The sequence below is a fragment of the Oncorhynchus gorbuscha genome, unplaced genomic scaffold (genome assembly GCF_021184085.1).
Source record: "Oncorhynchus gorbuscha isolate QuinsamMale2020 ecotype Even-year unplaced genomic scaffold, OgorEven_v1.0 Un_scaffold_1878, whole genome shotgun sequence".
NCBI lineage: Eukaryota > Metazoa > Chordata > Actinopteri > Salmoniformes > Salmonidae > Oncorhynchus > Oncorhynchus gorbuscha.
The window spans coordinates 77,859-104,804 of NW_025746533.1; the positions used below are offsets into that span (position 1 = coordinate 77,859).

Below are 26,946 nucleotides of genomic sequence, written 5' to 3' on the forward strand. Positions count from 1 at the left end.
CCAAAACCCCTTGTGCCCCACTGGTCTGAGAGACGACACTCCCCCCTCATCTCCAAAACCAGTGGCAGAGAGAGGGGGTTGAATGAGGTGAGTGGCAGAGATAGGGGGTTGAATGAGGTGAGTGGCAGAGAGAGGGGGTTGAATGAGGTGAGTGGCAGAGAGAGGGGGTTGAATGAGGTGAGTGGCAGAGAGAGGGGGTTGAATGAGGTGAGTGGCAGAGATAGGGGGTTGAATGAGGTGAGTGGCAGAGAGAGGGGGTTGAATGAGGTGATGTCCCTCTACTGAGGGGAGCCCAGCTGTAATGTGACCATGTAACAGTCTCTGGCAGTTGTCACCTGAAGGGCCACCCAGTGATAGGAGTGCCAGACATTGGCCAGGCTTGGTTGAATCTACTGGGACTCCCCCATTGGCTCAGTGCTGCACTACTGTAACACGGGGGAAGGGTTGCTAAGCCAAGGATATATAGGAGTGAAGCGCTGCCCACACAAGTGGTGTTGCTGATGGGATGGGGTCGCTCTGAGCTAGATGTGCGTGGTTGGTTGTGTGTTGTCTAGCCAGGCATTGCTCCTCCCTGGTTATGCTTTGACTTTACATTGTGCATCCTTCCTCATCCTCTGCAATCAGTTGTTTGATTCTTCCTCCATGGAAATTGACAGGATAACGAGTTGGTCCATTTGCTGTGCCGATTGAAGGACCAGTAAGGTACTGTAGGCTGACAAGTGAAAATGGCCGACCTCTTCAGTAGATGATCCCCAGTGTTCTGAGGTAACAAACAGCTCTACACTTCTGAACAGAAATCATGGTTACAACTGTCCATCAGTCAGTGCAATATTGATCAGAGTGAGCCACGGTATGTGTGTGATTTGGTTGATTCAGTGTATGGAAAGGGTGAAGTGAGACTGGCGTATCAAAAACACATTAAAGGATGGATTGGGAAGTGGGGAGGAATCAAGTTAACTGAAAGAAAAGTCACTCATGCCGTGAAATGAACAATGCAAATGTCAAGAAAACACAAAACATGAACTGTGAGGTGAATGTGTTCCCTTCACACAATAATTATGTCTATCCCTGAAAAGTGAACCAAGAGGTGTTTAGCGAGCAAATGGCTGGTTGAGGGACGAGAAAACAAACCCTTCAACGCCTATATAAGTCTGAGGAGGTTGAGCCTCTCTCCTCAAGCGTCCTTTCACCACACACAGTAAACCTACTAATGATAATTGTCAGGATATACTGGCACACTGGGTACAACAGGTCAACAACAGCAAGTTCAAACATTTCAACATGATTCACTTGTTTAGTTTTGTCAGTCTTTATTTTAGTTTGACCCCTCCCCCATCATCCCCCCCAGCCACCCAGCCCCGTTCTGCAAGGGACTAAAAAAACTATGCAGTCAGAAACCCTTTTCAGCTTTTCAGGCAGTCAATTGGTCTATTTTTGCATGTGTTCGTTCATCAACAGTGCAAAGACCAATAGATATCAGCGGAGGTGTGCACATGGGCAGACAGTGATGGCTTTGAACCTTGGGTGAGGTCAGTCCCAGTCCACGGTGGGGCAGGAGGGAAACGAGGGAAAAAGATGCTGCTAGGAGAAAAAAAAAATAATCTGCCGGACATTCAGGCAGAGAACTACAAATATAGAAACACCATTCAACTGATGTCTAAAATGGACTCGGAGCCCAGGGCTTCCTCATGTGAGCCAGTCACATGAATCTTTGCAGGGTGGCGAGGTGTCGGTCACGTCTCCCTGTGGAAATGACACAAGACAGAAAATGGTTGGCTAAATTCAAGTTCAAAACTATGTTCACGACGCGTAGATGACCCAATCTAATGACGACGCGTAGATGACCCAATCTAATGACGACGCGTAGATGACCCAATCTAATGACGACGCGTAGATGACCCAATCTAATGACTAGTATCACTACTATTGTAAATTACAATATTACCTCAAAATGTATAAATGGCAAAAACATTTAAATGCAGCCGTTTTGACCACTGTGACGTCTATGTGAGTGACATTTTACACTTGAATACCAAGCTGAGGAAGCAAATCTAACAGAAGACTCTAGATAAGGTATTCCACATCCAGAAACAAGGCAGAGGTCAGCCACTAGAGGTCAGGGCAGCCTGTGATTACGCTGTCTCTATTACAGTATCACTACTGTGATTCTACCTGCTTAGGACAAACAACTGAACTGAAGGCATAAGAGCTGTTGCTGCTGCATACTGAGGCTGCTCGCTAGCACAGTCGAGCCTTTGTTGAAGTCTTTTCCCAGGGAGCTGTGTATCAGACTGTTGTACAGTACAGTAGTACTAAGTCTTTTCCCAGGGAGCTGTGTATCAGACTGTTGTACAGTACAGTAGTACTACGTCTTTTCCCAGGGAGCTGTGTATCAGACTGTTGTACAGTACAGTAGTACTAAGACTTTTCCCAGGGAGCTGTGTATCAGACTGTTGTACAGTAGTACCAAGTCTTTTCCCGGGAGCTGTGTATCAGACTGTTACACAGGCCAGTAGTACTAAGTCAGTGCAATTGTAAAGTAAAGCATAATTTATCATATGTAATGAGGCATAGAAGCTACAGGTTGTCAATATACTGCATGTCTACATCTTTTCCCACCATGCTCTCTGTCCATACGGGCACATCTGACCCCAGTATCTATTTGTCTGGCTAATGAGACCGTGATACTTCCATTGGCGTGACCTACTTGTTGTGTGTATGTACTGACGTGTATGTGTAACTGATAGAGACACACACACACTCACATTTTAAAAGTATGTAAATTGTAAAGTATTTAGTCATTGTGGTTGTATGTATCAGACCCCAGTAAGACTGTCTCCATTGGCATCGTCTATGACACAGTTTGGTTAGTGTGTACACAGTACCAAGTATTTGGTGTAATACCGTCCATTTGGTTATTGAACTGCGCTCTGTGTCTGCTAATGTATTTTTCTCTTTAAGATCCATTTTATTCTGTTTGTGTGCCTGTCAGTCTGTCTGACTAGGGGCCTTACCGTTTTCATCTCCGTGCCGGGGGGTAGAGGGAGGGGGCTGCGGCTTGCTGACTGGCAACAATAGCTGATGACGAGAGACCTGTGCGAGGCGGAAAATGTATGTGCATCAGTCGGAGAGGGTGAATCAGTCGGGGGAGGGTACATCAGTCGGGGAGGGTACATCAGTCGGGGAGGGTACATCAGTCGGGGAGGGTACATCAGTCGGGGAGGGTACATCAGTCGGGGAGGGTACATCAGTCGGGGAGGGTACATCAGTTGTGTATCAGTAAGAGTTTCCGAAAGCCTTGTCAGTCATAATAGTAAAAGTGGTGATTGGCTGCGACTGACCTGTAGTGTAGGACAGATCATACTGGCCCGAGAGCAGCGGGTATCCCAGGTGGTGATGGGAGGGCATGATGCGCTGGGAGGGCGAGGAGCGTGGCCGCTCCATGTCCCTCTCTCGTTCCCTCTCCCCGCCGCTCCTCTCTCCCCTGTCCCTCTCATGGGACAGCTTGTCGCCCACCGTGGGGGACTTGCTCTTGTACTGGCTGGCGTGCTGCTGCAGGATGTCCAGGGCCTTGGAGTCCACCGAAGCTGCCTTGCCGCTCACCGTGGGGCTGGCGCGTGACTTGTCACCTCCCTCGCCTCCTCCTCACCGCCGGCCATCTTGCCACCGTAAGGGGAGAACGGATAGCCCGCAGGCAGGTAGGGGGAACCTAACATGGGGGACAGGTCATTGTGTTCATTTGATTCATGGCTTAATATCAAAACATTTGTAGAAAGATTTTTTGGGCAAATGCGCATTCACCCAAGTGGTTCCTTTCTATACCAATAGTTGAGCTGGTGTGGTTACCTGGGTAATTCTGCATCATGACTGTGGGCATGCCTCTGTACCCGGGGTGGCTGGGGTCATAGCCCTGCCCATAAGGGTAACCATGCATATAGGGCATGTAACCCTGGTGCTGCGCCAGGGCTGAGGAGAACTGCATGTGGGCATTGGCGCGAGGGTCTTTGCCCATGGCCCGTTGGTCCTCAGCAGAAGACGTTCTGGGGTCTGTGCTCTCTTTTGGACCAGCGCCATCCTCCTCTTTCGGACCACCACTCTCCTTGGGCCTGTTGGGCCTGTCGTCCTTTCCTTTGCGGTCGCGGTCTCTCTCTCGCTCTCGGTCTCTCTCGTCTTTCCACCGCGGTGGTGGTTGTTGCTGCTCGTCCTCCATCTGGGTCTGCTTGGGGTAGACAGATGGTGTGAATGAGTTAAGTCAGGGATACCTCTCTAAAACAACTCCACAACTCTAGAAGGGCTACAAGTGATCAAAACATGATCTAAAATGAGCATCAATCACCACATTACACTGCAATCATTAACATAATAAAATATGTACAAATAGAATATAAGAACACACCTAAGTATGAAAAATAATAGGGCACGTTTTTTTTTTTTACCTGTCTGTACCACATGGCTTGCTCTATCCCTGCTCTGGAGTCTAGGCTTGGCTTGGAGTCCTCCTTCCCATGGTGCCCCCCTTCACTCAGCTTCATCTTCAGCCCTTCGGCCTGCTGGGACTTAGATACCTCTCCTTTCAGGCTTGTGGCGGAGGCCTTGGAGGGCTCCGATGGAGAGTCTCTGGTCTTACCCTGGTTCTGTTGGGTCTTGTTGGCCAGGCTGTCCGTCTTTCCAGGGGCCTTGGAGAGAGTGGGCGGCCCCAAGGCCTTCTGCTTCCACTCCTCCTTCATGGAGGCCTCGCGTTCCTTCATGGCCGCCGCGTCAGAGCTCTTCTTCTCCGCCACCGCCGCCCGGTGCTGCTCAGAGATCACCTGGCGCTGGCGCTCCTCGTACTGGTGCCGGTAGGCCGGGTTGGTGTTGAGCAGGTGGTTGTGGTAGGCCTGGTCCGGGTGGTAGGCGACGGGGAACGTAGGAGTACTGGTTGTAATAGAGAGGCTGCATGTACATGTTGGAGCGCTGTTGGATAACTGACTGCTGCTGCTGCTGCTGCTGCTGTTGTTGTTGATGATGATGATGATGTTGTTGACTGGAGGCGTTCATCTCGGGTTTGCGATCTTCGTGAGGCTCCACTTTGACCTTGTCTTCCACATTCTCCTGTTCGTCCTCACGCTTCACTTTCAATGCCGGACTTTCGGTGTGCGGCATGCCTGGATTGGCGGCACCGGGGCTCGGGCAGGTGTAGTTGGGCGAGTAGTAGGCCTCATAGCCGGCATAGTACGGAGACTCCTTGTTGGGCGCCTGGCTGGGAAACAAGGCTTTCTTTGCTCCTTCTCTGATACCTTGGTCCTCCACCTTGATCTTCACCCCCTCCACAAGTCTGCCCTCGCCGTCCTCCCCTGCGTCCGAGATGTCCGAGTACGCCGGGCTGTTGGTCTTGACCGAGGAGTTGTCGGCGGCTCCGCCACCATTCTGGGTGACCACGTGGAGGGGCGTGAGTGGCTGAGGCATTCCCGAGCCCTCTATCCGGCTGGCCACCCCTATGGACAGACTGGGGTGTTGTCGGTGAAGCTGTAGATCTTATCCGCCTCTGCCTTAATGCTGGCAAGACGGCTCTGGTGGGGGTCCGAGGAGCCGTTAAGTAGCCCGTCACCTTTTCCTGGCTCTGAGGACTCAGAGTAGGGACTCTTGCCCTCTTCTGGTTTCCCCCCTTTCCCCGGAGGCTTGGGGCTCTCTGCCTCCTTCCTGCTGTCTCTCTTCTTCTTCTCCTTCTTCTTCTTTTCTTTTGAGGCACTGGAAGCAGGGTTCAGCGCGGCAGGGTTCAGCGTGGCAGGGTCTCCCATCGCGGCGGGGGGTTTGGTGGGCTGGGTGCCCTTCATCTGGGGGCTTTTGGGGATGCCCTGTATCATAGGCGGGATCCCTAGAGAAGCATTGGGGTTGCCCCCGGCAGGGAAAGAGGCGGCCTGTAGGGAGTAGAGCTGCTGGGAAGCTACGCTCCCTGGGGGTACAGGCCGGGACGATGACTTCATGTTCTTCTGAGATAGTTTGTCGGTCTTGGACTTTTTCTGGGACTTGGACTTTTCCATGCCGTCGTTGCTGGCCTCGTCGGTGAGACAGGGTCCGTCGTCACAGCCTTCCATTGGTATGCCGCTTGCTTCAGGGTCAGCGTCGCCACCTTTCTTTTTACTCTGTTTGGAACCAAACTTGCCCGGGGAAGGAGACGGACTCTGGCAGTCAAAGCCCCTTCCTTTGGGGGTGACAGACCGTGCGGGAGACAGGCAGCCTTTGTGAGAACTGGAGGCCCCGTTGCAGTTCCCCGGCTCAGGATGAAGCGTGGAGTCCTCCCCGTACTCACTGTCCCCATCCAGGTCCAGCTTGATGTCGTCGTCGTCGTTGTGTGCGCGTGCCTGGTGGTACTTGAGGCCGTTGATGTGCTTGTACTTCTTGTTGCAGCCGGGGTGCGGGCAGTCGATGAGGACCGGCGAGGGACAGTTGCGGTCGAGTGTCGGGGGCTGGGGCTCAGTTTTAATTGAGGGGATAGGGGGAAGGACAGGGGGAAGCGCCCCTCCTACTCCGCTGTTGGAGTTGGTGCGCATGCGCTTGTTGCCTTTGGTGTCCTCAGAGCTGGAGTTGGGCTCCATGTCTGAGGCAGGTTTGGACTTGCGCTTGCTGGCCGATGAGGGGCTGGCCTTGACGTCCTCTGTGTTGCTGTTGGGTGGCGTGCGGCGCTCCGACGACGTCTGGCTGCCCCGCCGGCCCTTACTGTTGTTGTTGGCGGCACGTGTCTTGCTGGTGCCGCTGCCCTTGTTGTCCGACGAGTTGCTGTTCTCGTTGACGGGTGTGTTGCTGTTGGGTCTCATCCTCTTGCCCCGGCCCCGGCCATTCCTCATCTCCAAGTCACTGGTGGGAGACTCACAGAACCTGAGGGGACAAGAGGACGTAGATGTTAGCAAATTACATTACGCATGCCTACATTACGCATGCCAAAAACAAACGTAATTTAAAAAGGTTGACTGATAAATGTAGGCAGAATACAAATTACACTAAATAGCTAGGTTTCTATCCAATCTGCATAACACAATATGTGCATTTTCCACCAGAGATGGGTTTCCATCAAATGAACTTGTTGTGGATAAAAGGCTGTGTGTGATGACATAGTGCACATAAACATATATTTTGTCACAAAACCTATTGGTTTTAGAGCAGGGGTGCCCACTCTGATCTTGGCACGTGCACTTTACCCAACAGCTGGCCGATACAGTGTGGGTAGGCTACATGCCTTATGAGATTATTATGGAGAAGAGCAATATTATTTGTATTTGTCAAATGGCAGCAAAGCATCGATCATCATGTCACCAGAATAAGACCCTCTATATTTATTAGAAAGGAGCATCAAGCTCATCACTGTGCACTTTCACCACCCTGTGAAGTTCGTCATAACTTATTTCATCTGTAGCCTAATAAACTGCATGCTTTCCTGAGTCGTAGTGGGAGGACCACACAACATACGTTTATTTCAATATGATGGTTAATTACATCAATATTTGCGCATAAAAGGCGTTTCGACCTCCATTTCTCACATAATCAATTTCCCCGACACAAAAAGATCCCACCATGTCAAACAAAATAGTCTGTCACCATTTAAAAAATTGTATCGGCATATCCTGTTTCCATCAGCCCAGCTGTGACTGTTTTCATGCATCAGTTAATTCATTCACATGAAATGGTTGGAAGGAAACCTGGTTAATGATTTGCTGAAATTCTACATTTCTAGATAAGACAGCAATAAACTGTGTCTGTATATCAGCAAGCTTTACACACAACTTATGGGGTGGAATTCCTTTTCTGTCTTTTGTTTTGTCCAAATAAAGAGTGAACATTAGTTGCAGAAGGAAGAGGGTGAACATCTACACTATATACACACAAAAGGTATGTGGAAACCCCTTTAAATGAGTGGATTTGGCTATTTCCTCCAAACCCGTTGCTGACAGGTGTGTAACATCGAGCACACAGCCATGCAATCTCAGGAAAGCATGCAATCTCCATAGACAAAAATTGTCAGTAGAATGGCCTTACTGAAGAGCTCAGTGATTATCAATGTGGCACCGTCATGGGATACCAAGTCAGTTCGTCAAATTTCTGCCCTGCTAAAGCTACCCCGGTCAACTGTAAGTGCTGTTATTGTGAAGTGGAAACGTTTAGAAGCAACAACGGCTAAGCCGTGAACTGGTAGGCCACACAAGTTCACAGAACAGGGCTGCCAAGTGCTGAAGTGCATAAAAATCATCTGTCCTCTGTTGCAACACTCACTAACAAGTTCCAAACTGCCTTGATGCAACGTCAGCACAAGTACGGTTCGTCGGGAGCTTCATGAAATGGGTTTCCACACAAGCCTAAGATCAACATGCGCAATGGCAACCGTCGGCTGGAGTGGTATAAAGCTTGCCGCCATTGGACTCCGGAGCAATGGAAATGCGCTCTCTGGAGTGATGAATAACGCATCACCATCTGGCAGTCCAACGGACAAATCTGGGTTTGGCGGATGCCAGGAGAACGCTACCTGTGCCCCAATGCATAGTGCCAACTGTAAAGCAACAGCATACAATGACAGCTTGGGGAAGGCCCTTTTCTGTTTCAGCATGACAATGCTCCTGTGCACAAAGCGAGGTCCATACAGAAATGGTTTGTCGATTGGTGTGGAAGAACTTGACTGGCCTACACAGAGCCCTGACCTTAACCCCATCGACCACCTTTGGGATGAATTGTTGAATGCTACCGCGAGCCAGGCCTAATCGCCCAACATCAGTGCCAGACTTCACTAATGCTTGTGGCTGAATGGAAGCAAGTCCCCGCAGCATTGTTCCAACATCTAGTGGAAAGCTTTTATAGCAGCAACGGGGGGGGACCAACTCTTAATGCCCATGATTTTGGAATGATATGTTCGACGAGCAGGTGTCCACATACTTTTGGTCATGCAGTGTACCTACCTGCCTGGTAAATCATAAGTAGCATAATTCACATCCCTAAAATAGAGTTGGGCCCCCATGTCTCTATGATAATAATGTAATTATCCCAGCAGTGAAGGTTAACAGTCCGTGACAAAGACACCAGGGCCTGGGATGACTCATAACTTCCCCCTCCAATCACTCCAAACTATTTCACCAGCAGCAGGGGATGAGAGTAAATCCGTAGGCCCTCGGAGATTGAGGAATTCAGACTCATTAGTCATTACTCATCGTGGAGCTGGAGAGCCTGCGGATTTGGTTTCCTGAAAGTTTGTTGAGCTGTTACTTTGCTGAGAGCCTTCAATCAAACTATCACAGTAAGCCCAGCTACAATGCAATTCTGAAAGCCAGTCTGTCACTGTTTTGAGAGTGACTCAAGTTGGCCGTGGATGTGCAGCGCTTGAGTGGTATGGTCTATCAAAAAATGTAAGCTAAACTCTCTGCGGTAGTTAAATGAGATGGGGACTCCAGGAATGAAGATATCTCGTGTAGGAAAAAAAAGAGCATGAGAAAATGAGCCAGTGCTGAGACAATGCTGCTGATAGGCGGTGTGGTCCCACCACGACAGTGGAGAATGTGATACAGTGTTGGGAAAAGCTATTAGCTCAATAATTGGATCCGGCAATCTGGCTTGTTGGAGGATTCTATTTCTATCACTTCCTCTCGGGACGTCAGCAGTTTGCAGAATGTATCTCCGAGCCCAAGTTAAAAGACTACAGTGGATAGACAAGCACTGCTGGCCCCCTAGAGACAGAGGTGAGGACTAATATCCAACAGCTAGCGTGATATAGATGGCAGATTGGTAGATTCCTATCGGAGTTCCCTCTTTATGCAAGGAAAGGTGAGAAACCGAGTGCTGGAAGGGTAAATGATTTTTTTAAATGGAGTATCTGATGTTTGATGGTCCCTGGTAATGCTCTTATTTGACATCAAACACTACTAACTACAGGACTTATGATACTGTGTAAAGATTACAGGCCAGCGACCATTTTTCAAATACAATTCAGTATACGGAAGCCTAACGTCAATACCTTATTTCAAAATGTTCAGTTGAATCCAGTTAATGAAAGACAAAGTACCAAAATGTGAACCGTCTGGAATAACAGTGGAGATAATGTATCTGCTTACCTGAATAACAGTGGAGGGTGATAATGTATGGAGACGTGCTTACCTGCCCAATCATGGAGGTACAGTCCAACAGGGTGATAATGTATGGAACGTGCTTCTGGGAGGTGCCCAATCATGTTGAGTACAGTCCAACAGGGTGATAATGAATGAAGACGTGCTTACCTGGGAGGTGCCCAATCATGTTGAGTACAGTCCAACAGGGTGATACCTGGGATGCCCAATCATGGTACAGTCCAACAGGGTGATAATGAATGAAGATGTGCTTACCTGGGAGGTGCCCAATCATGTTGAGTACAGTCCAACAGGGTGATAATGAATGAAGACGTGCTTACCTGGGAGGTGCCCAATCATGTTGAGTACAGTCCAACAGGGTGATAATGAATGAAGACGTGCTTACCTGGGAGGTGCCCAATCATGTTGAGTACAGTCCAACAGGGTGATAATGTATGGAGACGTGCTTACCTGGGAGTGCCCAATCATGTCGAGTACAGTCCAACCAGACGTGCTTACCAGGTGCCCAATCAGTACAGTCCAACAGGGTGATAATGTATGGAGACGTGCTTACCTGGGAGGTGCCCAATCATGTCAGGGTGATAATGTATGGAGACGTGTACAGGTGCCCAATCATGTCGAGTACAGTCCAACAGGGTGCCAACGTAGCTCTTGTTCCTCCAGGTCACATTCACCACCAGCATACCTGTGGGAAAAGAACACAAGTCTTAATTAGTCATTCATAAGAGTAACTTGGAGACTACTATACATCATCTGGATTAATGATCTCACATTCACACCATAGTGCCAAGACAGAATTTAACAGTTGCTCCATCATTAAGAATGACCTCACGTTGTATTCTTCAATTAACCGGGGCCACCTCAACTAACCGGGGCCACCTCAACTAACCGGGGCTTCCGCAACAGCTCCCATTTAAATAGATCAGACAGGGGTTCCTGGGCATACACTCAAAGCAGAACCCCTATTATAATGTTGTCAGTTCTCCATTACTGCTGTCTATTATAATGTTGTCGGTTCTCTGTCATTACTGCTGTCTATTATAATGTTGTCAGTTCTCCATTACTGCTGTCTATTATAATGTTGTCAGTTCTCCATTACTGCTGTCTATTATAATGTTGTCAGTTCTCCATTACTGCTGTCTATTATAATGTTGTCACTCCATTAAGCTGTCTCTATTATAATGTTGTCAGTTCTCCATTACTGCTGTCTATTATAATGTTGTCAGTTCTCCATTACTGCTGTCTATTATAATGTTGTCAGTTCTCCATTACTGCTGTCTATTATAATGTTGTCAGTTCTCCATTACTGCTGTCTATTATAATGTTGTCAGTTCTCCATTACTGCTGTCTATTATAATGTTGTAGTTCTCCATTACTGCTGTCTATTATAATGTTGTCAGTTCTCCATTACTGCTGTCTATTATAATGTTGTCAGTTCTCCATTACTGCTGTCTATTATAATGTTGTCGGGTTCTCCATTACTGTTGTCTATTATAATGTTGTCAGTTCTCCATTACTGCTGTCTATTATAATGTTGTCAGTTCTCCATTACTGCTGTCTATTATAATGTTGTCAGTTCTCCATTACTGCTGTCTATTATAATGTTGTCAGTTCTCCATTACTGCTGTCTATTATAATGTTGTCAGTTCTCCATTACTGCTGTCTATTATAATGTTGTCAGTTCTCCATTACTGCTGTCTATTATAATGTTGTCAGTTCTCCATTACTGCTGTCTATTATAATGTTGTCAGTTCTCCATTACTGCTGTCTATTATAATGTTGTCAGTTCTCCATTACTGCTGTCTATTATAATGTTGTCAGTTCTCCATTACTGCTGTCTATTATAATGTTGTCAGTTCTACATTACTGCTGTCTATTATAATGTTGACAGTTCTCCATTACTGCTGTCTATTATAATGTTGTCAGTTCTCCATTACTGCTGTCTATTATAATGTTGTCAGTTCTCCATTACTGCTGTCTATTATAATGTTGTCAGTTCTCCATTACTGCTGTCTATTATAATGTTGTCAGTTCTCCATTACTGCAGTTCTCCATTACTGCTGTCTATTATAATGTTGTCAGTTCTCCATTACTGCTGTCTATTATAATGTTGTCAGTTCTCCATTACTGCTGTCTATTATAATGTTGTCAGTTCTCCATTACTGCTGTGTCTATTATAATGTTGTCAGTTCTCCATTACTGCTGTCTATTATAATGTTGTCAGTTCTCCATTACTGCTGTCTATTATAATGTTGTCAGTTCTCCATTACTGCTGTCTATTATAATGTTGTCAGTTCTCCATTACTGCTGTCTATTATAATGTTGTCAGTTCTCCATTACTGCTGTCTATTATAATGTTGTCAGTTCTCCATTACTGCTGTCTATTATAATGTTGTCAGTTTCATTCTGTTGTCTATTATTAGTTCTCCATTACTGCTGTCTATTATAATGTTGTCAGTTCTCCATTACTGTTGTCTATTATAATGTTGTCAGTTCTCCATTACTGCTGTGTATTATAATGTTGTAGGTTCTATATGACCACTGTCTATTATAATGTTGTAGGTACTATATGACCACTGTCTATTATAATGTTGTAGGTTCTATATGACCACTGTCTATTATAATGTTGTAGGTTCTATATGACCACTGTCTATTATAATGTTGTAGTTCTATATGACCACTGTCTAGGTTCTATATGACCACGTCTATTATAATGTTGTAGGTTCTATATGACCACTGTCTATTATAATGTTGTAGGTTCTATATGACCACTGTCTATTATAATGTTGTAGGTTCTATATGACCACTGTCTATTATAATGTTGTAGGTTCTATATGACCACTGTCTATTATAATGTTGTAGGTTCTATATGACCACTGTCTATTATAATGTTGTAGGTTCTATATGACCACTGTCTATTATAATGTTGTAGGTTCTATATGACCACTGTCTATTATAATGTTGTAGGTTCTATATGACCACTGTCTATTATAATGTTGTAGGTTCTATATGACCACTGTCTATTATAATGTTGTAGGTTCTATATGACCACTGTCTATTATAATGTTGTAGGTTCTATATGACCACTGTCTATTATAATGTTGTAGGTTCTATATGACCACTATCGGTAGCACCGATAGTTTTCTTATTTGTATGTAAAATTATTTTCTGTCCTCCGTTTTGACTTTGCTACCAAGCATCAGACTTCCCAGTGAGAAAAAGATGGTGCTACTACAGGGAAAAACACATATGAGGCCTTTGCTTTAGTGATGTGGCTCTGTAGTCCATAACTTTGTTACTCGTCAATGACCACACATAAAATAAAAACATAACTGTTTAAGGCTGATCATAATATGATCTAAAGCTGATGAGAATTTATGACAGGTGATCATTTTTTTTAGTTGGCAAATTCAATAATAAAAACACCTACAAAAAAGCATAGGGTTGCAGACGACAGCAAGTTGTCTCCCGGTTTAAAAACAGCCTAGATGTATTACCCCATAGCCCACCGCCCGGTGACCTCAGGATGCCGTCTCAGCACTGCAGTAGAAACTAGAGTCTGCAGTGAAGTAACTTGTCTAATAGCACAAGAATGCTGGCTGGCAGCTTCCATTCCTGCACGTATTTTATTAGCTCAGGAAACCTCCCCCTCTCCCTTTCCTGTGTCGAACCCTCTCCTCCATCTAACCTAGCGCAGGTCTAGTCTGTCTTTCTACTGCAGGACTGCCTCTGGCACTGAAAGTGGTTGCCAGTTGGTGAGCGTATAAGGCATTTCTACATACGTTTACAGGAACCTGGTGACACTTGGCCACTGGCCCCGTCCTACTCCAGTCCAGATGGTAAACACTAGTGCTCACCCCCAGCCCTCGCTCTTTCAACTGGCACCAACTGGAAAGCATTGTGATGGGCCGGCCAGGCCATTGAGTTTGGCCTTGCGTGACGTGACGTTAGAGGGCTTATCCAGCACCTTTATCACCCTGCCCCCACCCTCTCGACAGACAAGCTAATGCAAAATGATACTGGCAGCCAATACTGTCTGAATAGGAAAAAGCAACTGAACAGCTATGTTGTCTTTGGCATTTTGTCAGCATTTAACTCACTCAGTGACTGTTGTGCTCCAATATTGGCAGAATGTGTATGCGCATGTTAATACATATTAAAAGCAACAAAAAATGTTGATCGAAATACTATCTGCTAAACTGTACAGCTAATCAGGTTAGGAGAGGGGTTTATTGTAGCCGTGTTGGTGTACATATGTCAACATAACTTAATAATCACCAATGTACTCCTTGCCAAAATCCCAATATCAGGACATAACAAATGAAGCAGATCATTTCAACCGTTCAGAAGGCAGTTAAACGGACAGGCTGAAGGTGTTTGTAGCTGATTATCGGGAAGACGTGTGTTTGTGGTCTCTCAGTGTCGTCTCTGGACTTGTTCGCAGTAAAGGGACCAGACTGGGTCAGTTAAAAAAACAAGGCCAACCCTTTCAAATGCGAGTTCAGTGGGGGAAGCAGGCAGAGACACCAGTGGTCCACCCTCCCCCTTCTCCCCCTCCCCACCTCACTCCCCCCTTTCCATCAACCTCATTAGGGTCGCCTGAGCCAAGTGATTGAAACCAACATTAATGAGAACGATTGGCCTGTATTTCACCTCTCATTTCCACTGAGCAACAAATAGTGTCCCTGTCCCTAAACCCTCCACCACTGGACTCCTTGGTTCTTGTACACTACTAATGGATAAGACTCTAATGACAGAGAATATCAGTCAGGAGGTTGCTCCTGGATGCATGGGTCAGCGGCTCCCAGGTCCCCACTGACATGTTTCATTAGGTTACTGGGAGCTCTATAATCAGCTCCCCTGCAGCTGGTCAAGCCTGCTGGCCACAGGGACACGGCCGACCTTGAACCTCTACTACTCAACACGCCTTTAACCGCTTCTCAGCATTCTCCGTCTCCGACTGCGACTATGAAGGTTTAAAGCTAATCGAAGTTCTTTAGGTACCTCAGATTTCTCCTGCTCCACATGGATCAAAATGGCTTTGGCCTTCACTCTGACCATTCCAATCAAAGGGGCATTCTGATATTTCAACCTCTCCCTCACCGAATCTAATAACTACACGTTTCAAGCAGACCGTCACAGTCCCTGTGGCCAAGAAAACGAAGGTAACATGCCTAAATGACTAAGCACTCACATCGGTGGCCATGAAGTGCTTCGAAAGGCTGGTCATAGCTCACAGTACCATCATCCCGGAAACCCAAGACCCGCTCCAATTCACATACCGTCCCAACCGCTCCACAGATGACGCAATCTCAAACGCACTCCACACTGCCCTTTCCCACCTGGACAAAAGGAACACCTATGTGAGAATGCTGTTCATAGACTACAGCCCAGCGTTCAACACCATAGTGCCCTCTAATCTCATCACTAAACTAAGGACCCTGGGACAAAACACCTCCCTCTGCAACTGGATCCTGAACTTCCTGATGGGCCGTCCACAGTTTTGTAAGGGTAGGCAACACCACATCTGCCACGCTGATCCTCAACATGGGGTGCATGCTTAGTCCCCTCCTGTACTCCCTGCTCACCCACGACTGCGTGGCCAAACACGACTCCAACAACATCATTAAGTTGGCTGACGATAACTGTGATAGGCCTGATCACAGACAACGATTAGACAGCCTGTAGGCAGGAGGTCAGAGACCTGGCAGTGTGTATTCAGGACAACAACCTCTCATCTCAATGTGAGCAAGACAAAGGAGCAGATTGTGGACTACAGGAAAAGGAGAGCCAAAAAGGCCCCCATTGACATTGTGGTAGTGGAGCGGGTCGATAGTTAAGTTCCTTGGTGTCCACATGACCAACAAACTATCGTAGTCCAAACACACCAAAACAGTTGTGAAGAGGGCACGACAAAGCCTTTCTCCCCCTCAGGAGACTGAAAAGATTTGGCATGGGTCCCCAGATCCTCAAGAAGTTCAACAGCTGAACCATCGAGAGCATCCTGACTGGTTGCATCCCCGCCTGGTATGGCAACTGCTCGGCATACCGCTAAGACGCTACAGAGGGTAACTGATTATTTTATTTACACCCCCCACCACCTTTATTTTTACAATGCTCCTTCTCGCTGTTTATTATCTATGCATAGTCACTTTCACTAACCTGTACCCTCACAAATTGACTTGGTACCGGTACCCCTGTATACATCACTGCTGGGGCGGCAGGGTAGCCTAGTGGTTAGAGCATTGGACTAGTGAGCAGAAGGTTGCCAGTTCAAACCCCAAGCCGACAAGGTACAAATCTGTCGCTCTGCCCCTGAACAGGAATTTAAACCCACTGTTCCTAGGCCGTCATTGAAAATAAGAATTTGTTCTTAACTGACTTGCCTGGTTAAATACAAGTAAAAATAAAAATACAGCCTTGTTATGGTTATTTTATTGTGTTACTTTTTATTCGTTGTAAATCTTACTTAAGTCTATTTCCTGAACTGCAGGTTAAGGGCTTGTAAGAAAGCATTTCACGTAAGCTCCTCACTGGTTGTATTCGGGGCATGTGACAAATCAAATTGGATTTCATTTGATATGCAGTTGAACAACAAACTGGTCACACCGCCACTTGTTTAGCCCCTTTAAGGTTCAGAGCTAATATGAGTTTGTTACAATCTCATTAACTGCTACAAATGCAGCTAAGCCAAATTATCGATCATTGCATCATGTCACTGAAGTAAGAGAAGGTTGAACACATGTCAATCATTCACCAAACGGTTTTATTTAATGTTTAGGTTTAGAGAAAAGGTTCTGTAAATTACTTTAATAATCCTGCAAAAAGCACGGAGAAAAAGCTCAATCGTTCATATGCGCCGTACAATCAGCTGAGGTAATTATCACTGTGCACACACACAGCGAGCGACTGATGTAAATATGCCTGCTAATAAGGTTTGTAAACCTCTACGTGTCCCTGTGGGGGTTAAAGTACTTTGCTCACACCAGCCATGTTGCCATGACAGCCTGGTTCATCAAGGGACCGTGGAGATAAGAGGGGAGAAAATGGTGTGGATAACTCAGTTAACTACAGGGGAAATGGTGTGGATAGCAGGCATCAGTTAACTACAGGGGAATGATACAGGCGTTGTGCTAATACTGGAGCAGGCATTAATGGTGTGGCTACACATCAGTTAACTACAGGGGAATGATACAGGCGTTGTGCTAATACTGGAGCTGGCATTAATGGTGTGGATACACATCAGTTAACTACAGGGGAATGATACAGGCTGGCATTAATGGTTGGATACACATCAGTTAACTACAGGGGAATGATACTGAGCTGGCATTAATGGTGTGGATACACATCAGTTAACTACAGGGGAATGATACAGGCGTTGAGCTGGCTAATACTACAGGGGAATGAGCTGGCATTAATGGTGTGGATACACATCAGTTAACTACAGGGGAATGATACAGGCGTTGTGCTAATACTGGAGCTGGCATTAATGGTGTGGATACACATCAGTTAACTACAGGGGAATGATACAGGCGTTGTGCCAATACTGGAGCTGGCATTAATGGTGTGGATACACATCAGTTAACTACAGGGGAATGATACAGGCGTTGTGCTAATACTGGACATGGTGGATACACATCAGTTAACTACAGGGGAATGATACAGGCGTTGTGCTAATACTGGAGCTGGCATTAATGGTGTGGATACACATCAGTTAACTACAGGGAATGATACAGGTGTTGTGCTAATACTGAGCAGGCATTAATGGTGTGGATACACATCAGTTAACTACAGGGGAATGATACAGGCTGGAGCTGGCATTAATGGTGTGCGACAAAAAGCTAGCTAGAAAGATTAAATTCATGTGTCATTTGAAATGGTGAAATACTTTTGATGTGCGCAAGATGCATATCGAACATAGTAGCATTCAAATTAAAATATGAGTCTCAATTTAAAGAACACATCAGTGGCTTTAGTCATTGTGCTGTCAATATCCGAAAGCATACTAGTAACATTGATTTCCCATCAGCCACCATACATTCAAATCAGAGTGGAAGTTGAAATCCAAGGCTTGTTTCATCATGTATCGTCTCACATTCGGGTGATGAAGGGTTAATAGATACATCCGTTTCTATTGGACGCTGTGTGTGTGTGTAGCACATCCTCAAACTATGACCTCTGTTCAACATTTGATTAACTTGCCGTAATAACATTTTCACCAGAAAAGCTAAGTCTGAAAAGGTCATATTTTTCCTTGGTTTGGGTGATATCAGGGTTATTTGTATGCATTTCATATGGTTATAATGTTGTTATAGCAGAACAACGTTTTCCCCTGAAAATTAGCTCCTGTTGGGTCTTATTGTGTGTGCAAGTCGCTCTGTACGAATGTGCACTCAACATTGTGAAAGGAGAGGAGAGGATAAATTGATAACATTTCTATTGAATGTACATGATAAGTTACTTATATATATATATATATATATATATATATAAATATATGCCATTTAGCAGACGCTTTTATCCAAAGCGACTTACAGTCATGTGTGCATACATTTTACGTATGGGTGGTCCCGGGGATCGAACCCACTACCCTGGCGTTACAAGCGCCATGCTCTACCGACTGAGCTACAGAAGCACCACTTCTGGAGCAGCAGGTCTATTGGAGTGGGTTAAGGTTACGGTCTATTGGAGTGGGTTACGGTTGCAGTCTATTGGAGTGGGTTACGGTTGCAGTCTATTGGAGTGGGTTACGGTTGCAGTCTATTGGAGTGGGTTACGGTTGCAGTCTATTGGAGTGGGTTGCGGTCTATTGGAGTGGGTTAAGGTTACGGTCTATTGGAGTGGGTTAAGGTTACGGTCTATTGAGTGGGTTACGGTCTATTGGAGTGGGTTAAGGTTACGGCCTATTGGAGTGGGTTAAGGTTACGGCCTATTGGAGTGGGTTAAGGTTACGGTCTATTGGAGTGGGTTAAGGTTGCGGTCTATTGGAGTGGGTTAAGGTTGCGGTCTATTGGAGTGGGTTAAGGTTGCGGTCTATTGGAGTGGGTTAAGGTTGCGGTCTATTGGAGTGGGTTAAGGTTGCGGTCTATTGGAGTGGGTTAAGGTTACGGTCTATTGGAGTGGGTTAAGGTTACGGTCTATTGGAGTGGGTTAAGGTTACGGTCTATTGGAGTGGGTTAAGGTCTACGGTCTATTGGAGAATGGGTTAAGCCAGAAAGAATGGGTCTATTGGAGTGGGTTAAGGTCCAAATGTGTCTATTGGAGTGGGTTAAGGTTACTTTGCCTATTGGAGTGGGTTAAGGACTACGGTCTATTGGAGTGGGTTAAGGTTGCGGTCTATTGGAGTGGGTTATGGTTGCGGTCTAGAGAGGAGTGGGTTAAGGTTGCGGTCTATTGGAGTGGGTTAAGGTTACGGTCTATTGGAGTGGGTTACGGTCTACTACGGTCTATTGGAGTGGGTTACGGTCTATTGAGTATTGGAGTATGGAAGAATGCAGTTGTCAGCCAGAAAGAATGGGTCTGCCCTCTGGACAGCATGGAATTTCAATTCCAAATGTGTCTTGTGTGGTGAGCTGCAAGCAGCAGAGGGAAATTGGCCACTTTGACAATTGGACAAAGCCCATTGATATGAAGTAAAGACTACAGAAGGAAGGAAGGAAGGGAAAGAGAGAGAGAGAGAGAGAGAGAGAGAGAGAAGAGAAGAGAGAGAGAGAGAAGAGAGAGAGAGAGAGAGAGAGAGAGAGAGAGAGAGAGAGAGAGAGAGAGAGAGAGAGAGAGAGAGAGAGAGAGAGAGAGAGAGAGAGAGAGAGAGAGAGAGAGAGAGAGAGAGAGAGAGAGAGAGAGAGAGAGAGAGAGAGAGAGAGAGAGAGAGAGAGAGAGAGAGAGAGAGAGAGAGAGAGAGAGAGAGAGAGAGAGAGAGAGAGAGAGAGAGAGAGAGAGAGAGAAGGAGAGAGAGAGAGAGAGAGAGAGAGAGAGAAGGGAGAAGAGAGAGAGAGAGAGAGAGGTGAAGAGAGAAGGAGAGAGAGAGAGAGAGAGAGAGAGAGGTGAAGGAAGAGAGAGAGAGAGAGGTGAAGGGAAGAGAGAGAGAGAGAGAGAGAGAGAGGTGAAGGGAAGGAGAGAGAGAGAGAGAGAGGTGAAGGGAAGGAGAGAGAGAGAGAGAGAGAGGTGAAGGGAAGGAGAGAGAGAGAGAGAGAGAGGGAAGGGAAGGAAGAGAGAGAGAGAGAGAGAGAGAAGAGGAAGGGAAGGAGAGAGAGAGAGTGAAGGGAAGGGAGAGAGAGAGAGAGGTGAAGGGAAGGAGAGAGAGAGAGAGAGGTGAAGGGAAGGAGAGAGAGAGAGAGAGAGGTGAAGGGAAGGAGAGAGAGAGAGAGAGAGGTGAAGGGAAGGAGAGAGAGAGAGAGAGAGGTGAAGGGAAGGAGAGAGAGAGAGAGAGGTGAAGGGAAGGAGAGAGAGAGAGAGAGAGAGAGGAAGGAGAGAGAGAGAGAGAAGGGAAGAGAGAGAGAGAGAGGTGAGAGAGGGAAGGAGGGAGAGAGAGAGAGGAGAAGGGAAGGGAGAAGGAGAGAGAGAAGGGAGAGAGAGGTGAAGGGAAGGAAGGAGAGAGAGAGAGAGGTGAAGGGAAGGAGAGAGAGAGAGAGAGAGAGAGAGAGAGAGAGAGAGAGGGAAGGAGAGAGGAGAGAGAGAGAGGGAAGAGAGAGAGAGTGAAGGGAAGGGAGAGAGAGAGAGAGGTGAAGGGAAGAAGGAGAGAGAGAGAGAGGTGAAGGGAGAGAGAGAGAGAGGTGAAGGGAAGAGAGAGAGAGTGAAGGGAAGGAGAGAAAGAGTTGAAGGGAAGGAGGGAGAGAGATGAAGGGAAGGGAAGGGAGAGAAAGATGAAGGGAAGGAGGGAGAGAGATGAAGGGAAGGAGAGAGAGAGAGGTGAAGGGAAGGAGAGAGAGAGAGGTGAAGGGAAGGAGAGAGGGAGAGAAAGTGAAGCCTCAATTGAACATCCATTTAATTATTCCGTTCTTCCTGACATGTCTTCCTCTACTGTTAAAACAAGAGTGATTTTTTCCCTCCCCTTCTTCCTCGCTGGCCAGTGTAGACAGCTACGGGCCTCTTGTCAATGTTGGCTCCGGTACATCAAGGGCATAGCACTGAGCAGCTCAACGAGAGCAAGGTGTCGCCCCTTTAGAAAAACACTTCAATGAAGCCTTTGACAGGTGGTGGTGTTGAAAAGAGTAAGACAGCAGGGCCGGCAGTGAGCTCCAGAACCCAGAGGACCTTTCATACAACATGCTTCCTCCAAACACTGACAAGAGTCAGCGCTGCTTCAGACTTCCTCCCAATGTTTATATGATAATATCCGTTTTGTAGCGACCTCTTTTTCTGCTCCGACGCCAAATAACTACGCGGCTAAAGCTAACAGTCTTAATCCTCCAATGATGTAGATGTATAAATAATCCAGGAAACATTTTTTCCCAATCAGCTTGTATTATTGATCTATTAAGGCAAGGAGCCTGTGTGACCGCGAGGTGAATAGCCTGCTGTGTGTGGAGAGAGAAAGAGTGGTTGACAGGGGTAACATAGCTTTGGCGTGGGCTGCAGCGTTGGCTGGGAATCAGCGGTGTTCCCTGGCCCTCGGAGTGAGAGGCTTTCTGGGCCGCGCTTCAAGAGCAATACATTTTCATAGCTGACATTTTGGAAGTATCAGCAGCGTGCGAGGCCTGGGAGGGTTGGTCCAGAGGAGACCCTAGCCTGTCACCATATCCACACTGAGGGATGTGTGTCGGAGGGTTGGCCCAGAGGAGACCCTAGCCTGTCATCATATCCACGCTGAGGGATGTGTGTCGGAGGGTTGGTCCAGAGGAGACCCTAGCCTGTCACCATATCCACACTGAGGGATGTGTGTCGGAGGGTTGGTCCAGATGAGACCCTAGTCTGTCACCATATCCACTCTAAGGGATGTGTGTCGGAGGGTTGGCCCAGGGCACTGCAGAGGAGACCCTAGCCTGTCACCATATCCACGCTGAGGGATGTGTGTCAGAGCTCAGCCTTAAAATACCATTCCTGCTCCTCCCTTGGTCTTCAAGCCATCCGACTCAAACACATCCATGCCAGACTCTCCTTCTCTCTTTTCGCCTCTGTCATGTTCAGGGTTGAATGTGTCAGAGAGAGTGGAGACTGCACCAGCTCCTTGACATGGGTGAAAAGCTCATTGATTCACATACGGATGCATAACTTACCTTTAAAAGGTGGCCATTTTGAGGTCAAATCTATCTAGGTTGTTACCTTTAAGTGGAAATTATGTAGGATAAATCATTCATGCTGAGACTAGACATAATATCAGAAGCCTGGGGGAAAGGTGAATCCAGCAGGGCATGTTTTTTTGGGAACTAGATTCTTCTTTTTCCCTCCCCCCACCTCAACCACCATTCCTTCCTCTGGCGCTCTTCATTCCGGTGAGGTGCAGACGTTTAACTGGTTTCTGTTGTTCATTGACTCCCACAAGGGCAAAAGGCAGAGGTGAAAATGCAGCTGTTGTGCGGCATGCTAAACAAGCTACATGCTCGCCACACTGCATGCCTGAGCAGCTCCATGTAAGAGTTGCCATGCAGGAGGCAGAACTGCTTAACATCACGGCTAATCACACTGTTCTCTGATTGGCTCTGGGGCTCTGCGTAGCGTTGCTCTGCTCATGCCTTGGTTTACTCATTTGGTTCCCATGTGTTAAGTTGTCTGTTTTAAAGTCTCTCGGGGGAGAAGGGGAACATAGAGCCTTGAAAAGGAACTGAGTAACTGGGCTCCGATTAAACCCTAGCCAGTAGGTTGTTGTTCAACTGTGGATAAAACTAGCATAGGATAATCTATGCCATTATAAAATAACATTTGTTCTTACCTGACTAAATAAAAGGTGAAAAAATAAAATAATAAGAAACACAAGAAAAATGTAGAGATGTGTTACAAGCTATGGGGGGGGGGGGGGGGGGTTTAAAGTGCTTTTACCCATGTGACCTCTTGTTTGTTCCACTGTCCACCCACACAGGGTGTCACTGAGATATAGATCTGTCCACTTCAGAGAGACAAAACACTGGCTTCAAAGCGAGGGGATATGCACTCTGGCAACCCCAAATGTTTCTCCAGCACCGGGGACCATAACAGTCTCCACCTGCGGAACAGAGTGCTTCTCCCAATCCCCCCATTCTGAAACCACTGACCCCTCCCACCTCCTCCCTGCTCTGAAACCACTGACCACCTCCCTGCTCTGAAACCACTGACCCCCTCCCACCTTCTCCCTGCTCTGAAATTACTGACCCCCTCCCTGCTTTAAAACCACCTCCCACCTCTGAAACCACTGACCCCCTCCCCACCTCCTCCCTGCTTTAAAACCACCTCCCACCTCCTCCCACCTCTGAAACCACTGACCCCCTCCCACCTCCTCCCTGCTGTAAAACAACTGACCCCCTCCTGCTCTGAAACCACCGACCCTTCCCACCTTCTCTGAAACCACTGACCCCTCCCACCTCTTCCCTGCTCTGAAACTACTGACCCCTCCCACCTCCTCCTCCCCGCTCTGAAACCACTAAACCCCCTCCCACCTCCTCCCTGCTCTGAAACCACTGACCCCCTCCCACCTCCTCCCTGCTCTGAAACTACTGACCCCCTTCCACCTCCTCCCTGCTCTGAAACCACTGACCCCTCCCACCTCCTCCCTGCTCTGAAACTACTGACCCCCTCCCACCTCCTCCCTGCTCTGAAACCACTGACCCCCTCCCACCTCCTCCCTGCTCTGAAACTACTGGACCCCCTCCCACCTCCTCCCTGCTCTGAAACTACTGACCCCTTCCACCTCCTCCCCGCTCTGAAACCACTGACCCCCTGCAACCTCCACCCTGAGCCCAGCAGTGTGGAATCCCATTAACACACTGGGTTCTATCAACCACTACCAAACAGCACCCAGGGAGAGGGAACCAAACAGCACCCAGGGAGACAAAGAAAACTAAGGTAACTGAGCTAAACGACTACCTCTGCTTTGAGAGACTAGTCAAGGACCATATCACCTCCACCCTACCCCTAGACCCACTCCAATTTGCTTAACCGCCCAAATAGGTCCTCAGACGACGCAATTCAACCACACTGCACACTGCCCTAACCCATCTGGACAAGAGGAATACCTATGTGAGAATGCTGTTCATCGACTACAGCTCGGCATTTAACACCATAGTGCCCTCCAAGCTCGTCATCTTGGGTCTCGACCACGCCCTGTGCAATTGGGTATTGACTTCCTGACGGGCCGCCCTCCAGGTGGTGACGGTAGGTAACAACATCTCCACCCCGCTGATCCTAACACTGGCTCCCACAAGGGTGCTTTCTGAGCCCCTCTCCTGTACTCCCTGTTCACCCACGACTGCGTGGCCATGCACGCTCCAACTCAATCATCAAGTTTGTGGACGACACTACAGTGGTAGGCTTGATTACCAACAACGACGAGACGGCCTACAGGGAGGTGAGGCTCCCTCGGAGTGTGGTGTCAGGAAAATAACTCACACTCAACGTCAACAAAACAAAGGAGATGATTGTAGACTTCAGGAAACAGCAGAGGAGCAGCCCCTATCCACATCGACGGACAGTAGTGGAGAGGGTAGCCAGTTAAGTTCCTCGGCGCACACGTCACGGACAAACTGAATTGGTCCACCCACACAGACAGCGCAGCTGAAGAAGGCAGCAGCACCTCTTCAACCTCAGGAGGCTGAAGAAATTTGGGTTGTCACCAAAAGCACTCAAACTTCTACAGATGCACAATCGAGAGCATCCTGTCGGGCTGTATCACCGCCTGGTACGGCAACTGCTCCACCCACAACCGTAAGGCTCTCCAGAGGGTAGTAAGGTCTGCACAACGCATCCCCCGGGGGCAAACTACCTGCCCTCCAGGACACCTACACCACCCAATGTCACAGGAAGGCCATAAAGAAAATCAAGGGCAACAACCACCCGAGCCACTGCCTGTTCACCCCGCTACCATCCAGAAGGCGAGGCCAGTACTACTACTGCATCTTTATTTAATACATATATCACCAGCCACTAAACTATGCCACTTTGTTTACATACCCTACATTACTCATCTCATATGTATATACTGTACTCGGTACCATCTACTGCATCTTGCCTATGGTGTGTTCTGTACCATCACTCATTCATATATCTTTATGTACATATTCTTTATCCCTTTACACTTGTGTGTATAAGGGGTAGTAGTTTTGGAATTGTTAGGTTAGATTACTTGTTGGTTATTACTGCATTGTCGGAACTAGAAGCACAAGCATTTCACACTCGCATTAACATCTTATAACCATGTGTATATGTGACAAATCAATTGGATTTGAAACAGCACCCAGGGAGAGCGTAACCAAACAGCACTCATAGTAGGTGCTGGCTTGCAGCTACAGACATGTCACTAACAGATGTTGTAACCTTGTCTGGAGCTTCCTCCTCGTCTTCCCAACAACCTCCTGACCCGGCAGTCGCTCTCCCTTCCCTTGCTGGGAGACCGAGTCAGGGGCAGCTGTCTGTGTGCTCTCCCTGAGGCTGGAGCCGCCATGGAGGACTGGGATGAATAAGACCCAGTGCCCACGGCTGGAGCCGCCATGGAGGACTGGGAATGTTGAGGCGGCGGCCTTTATATTCAGTGGCTCAGAACAAGCGCATCGAAGGGCGCACTGACTGTGGCTGTGTGGGCATTTGTACCCAGCATGCCTACCGAGCGATTGAACATGCACCGCTTGAAGATTAGGTGTTTGCATTATTTTGCATGTGTGACAGAAGATTAGGGAAGTTATTCAGGCCCTGTAAACTGGGTCTGTTGGTGATACACATTTCAAATGAAATTAATGCCTTGCATGTGTGTGATCAAAGAAGTAGCATTTCACTCAGACCGACATTGTGGGAGAGTTGCTAATGGCCTTACTACCCATCAGGCAGAGTTGAAGAGAAGTCTGGCTTTTATGTAGCCAGGGGTTCTGTTGAGTATGGATATTAATAAATCATTAAGGCCATCCAGGAACTGCCCATCTTTCTATCCAAAGAAGATCCCATCTACCTGCCAAGTGCCAACTACTTGCTTAAATTGGCCTAATTGTGTAACATGAATGTAAGGAGGCCAAACCCGCCCACAGTTGTGTGATTTCATTGACTGAAAGCAGCTTCACCTCAGTCATGGTTTGAGTCAGGAGACCTTCAATAGGTCAGTCTTGCAGCATAACATGAACCTTTAGGCAAATTCCTGAGAAAGCTAGTGGGACAATAATAACAACAGACCTTGAACTTTGACTTCAGTGGAAGGCTTGAATGAGCCAATGTTAGAGGTGATGCACATGCGTCTTTACCCGTGTGCAGAGTAAAAACAAGTGCTTTTCTGTTATCTTCAAGGCCCAGACTGAACAAAACATGTTGAGGCCCAATACAACACAGCTGTTCTGTCTGTTCAAAAGGAACACCAGCTATGCAGTGGCTAATGTTAGCCTACTCACCGTCTTCGGTCTCTTGCCACAATGCCCTCCAGGTTGACGCTTAGTCCCGGGCTCGCAGGGACCAAGGCACCGGGCCCGTGGCCAGGACGCGTCTGATGTGTTGACGTGCCACCGAGCGCGTGCGCACCATTATCTGCTCGCACGGGGACGCTGGCGTTGCGCCACGCGGCCAGGAGTGGAGGGAAGGGAGGCCGGTGTGGGAGACAGGAGATTCCATCTGCAAGAGAGAAGGGGAAGACACGAGACACATCACTTAAAAGCTCTGTATACAGCAGCAGATACTGTGTGGGAGGATGCCACAGAGAGGAAGTGCGTCTCAACGCGCCGGGAGACATCGAGGAATGCCAGTAAGGCCTTGATGTAAACTGATG

At 47.5% G+C, this 26,946-nt stretch overlaps 1 pseudogene; it reads right to left on the reverse strand.

Annotated features, from left to right (window-relative positions):
- Nucleotides 1-1,362: 1,362 nt before the first annotated feature.
- On the reverse strand, nt 1,363-25,695 carry LOC124024491 (annotated as a pseudogene).
- Nucleotides 25,696-26,946: the final 1,251 nt, after the last annotated feature.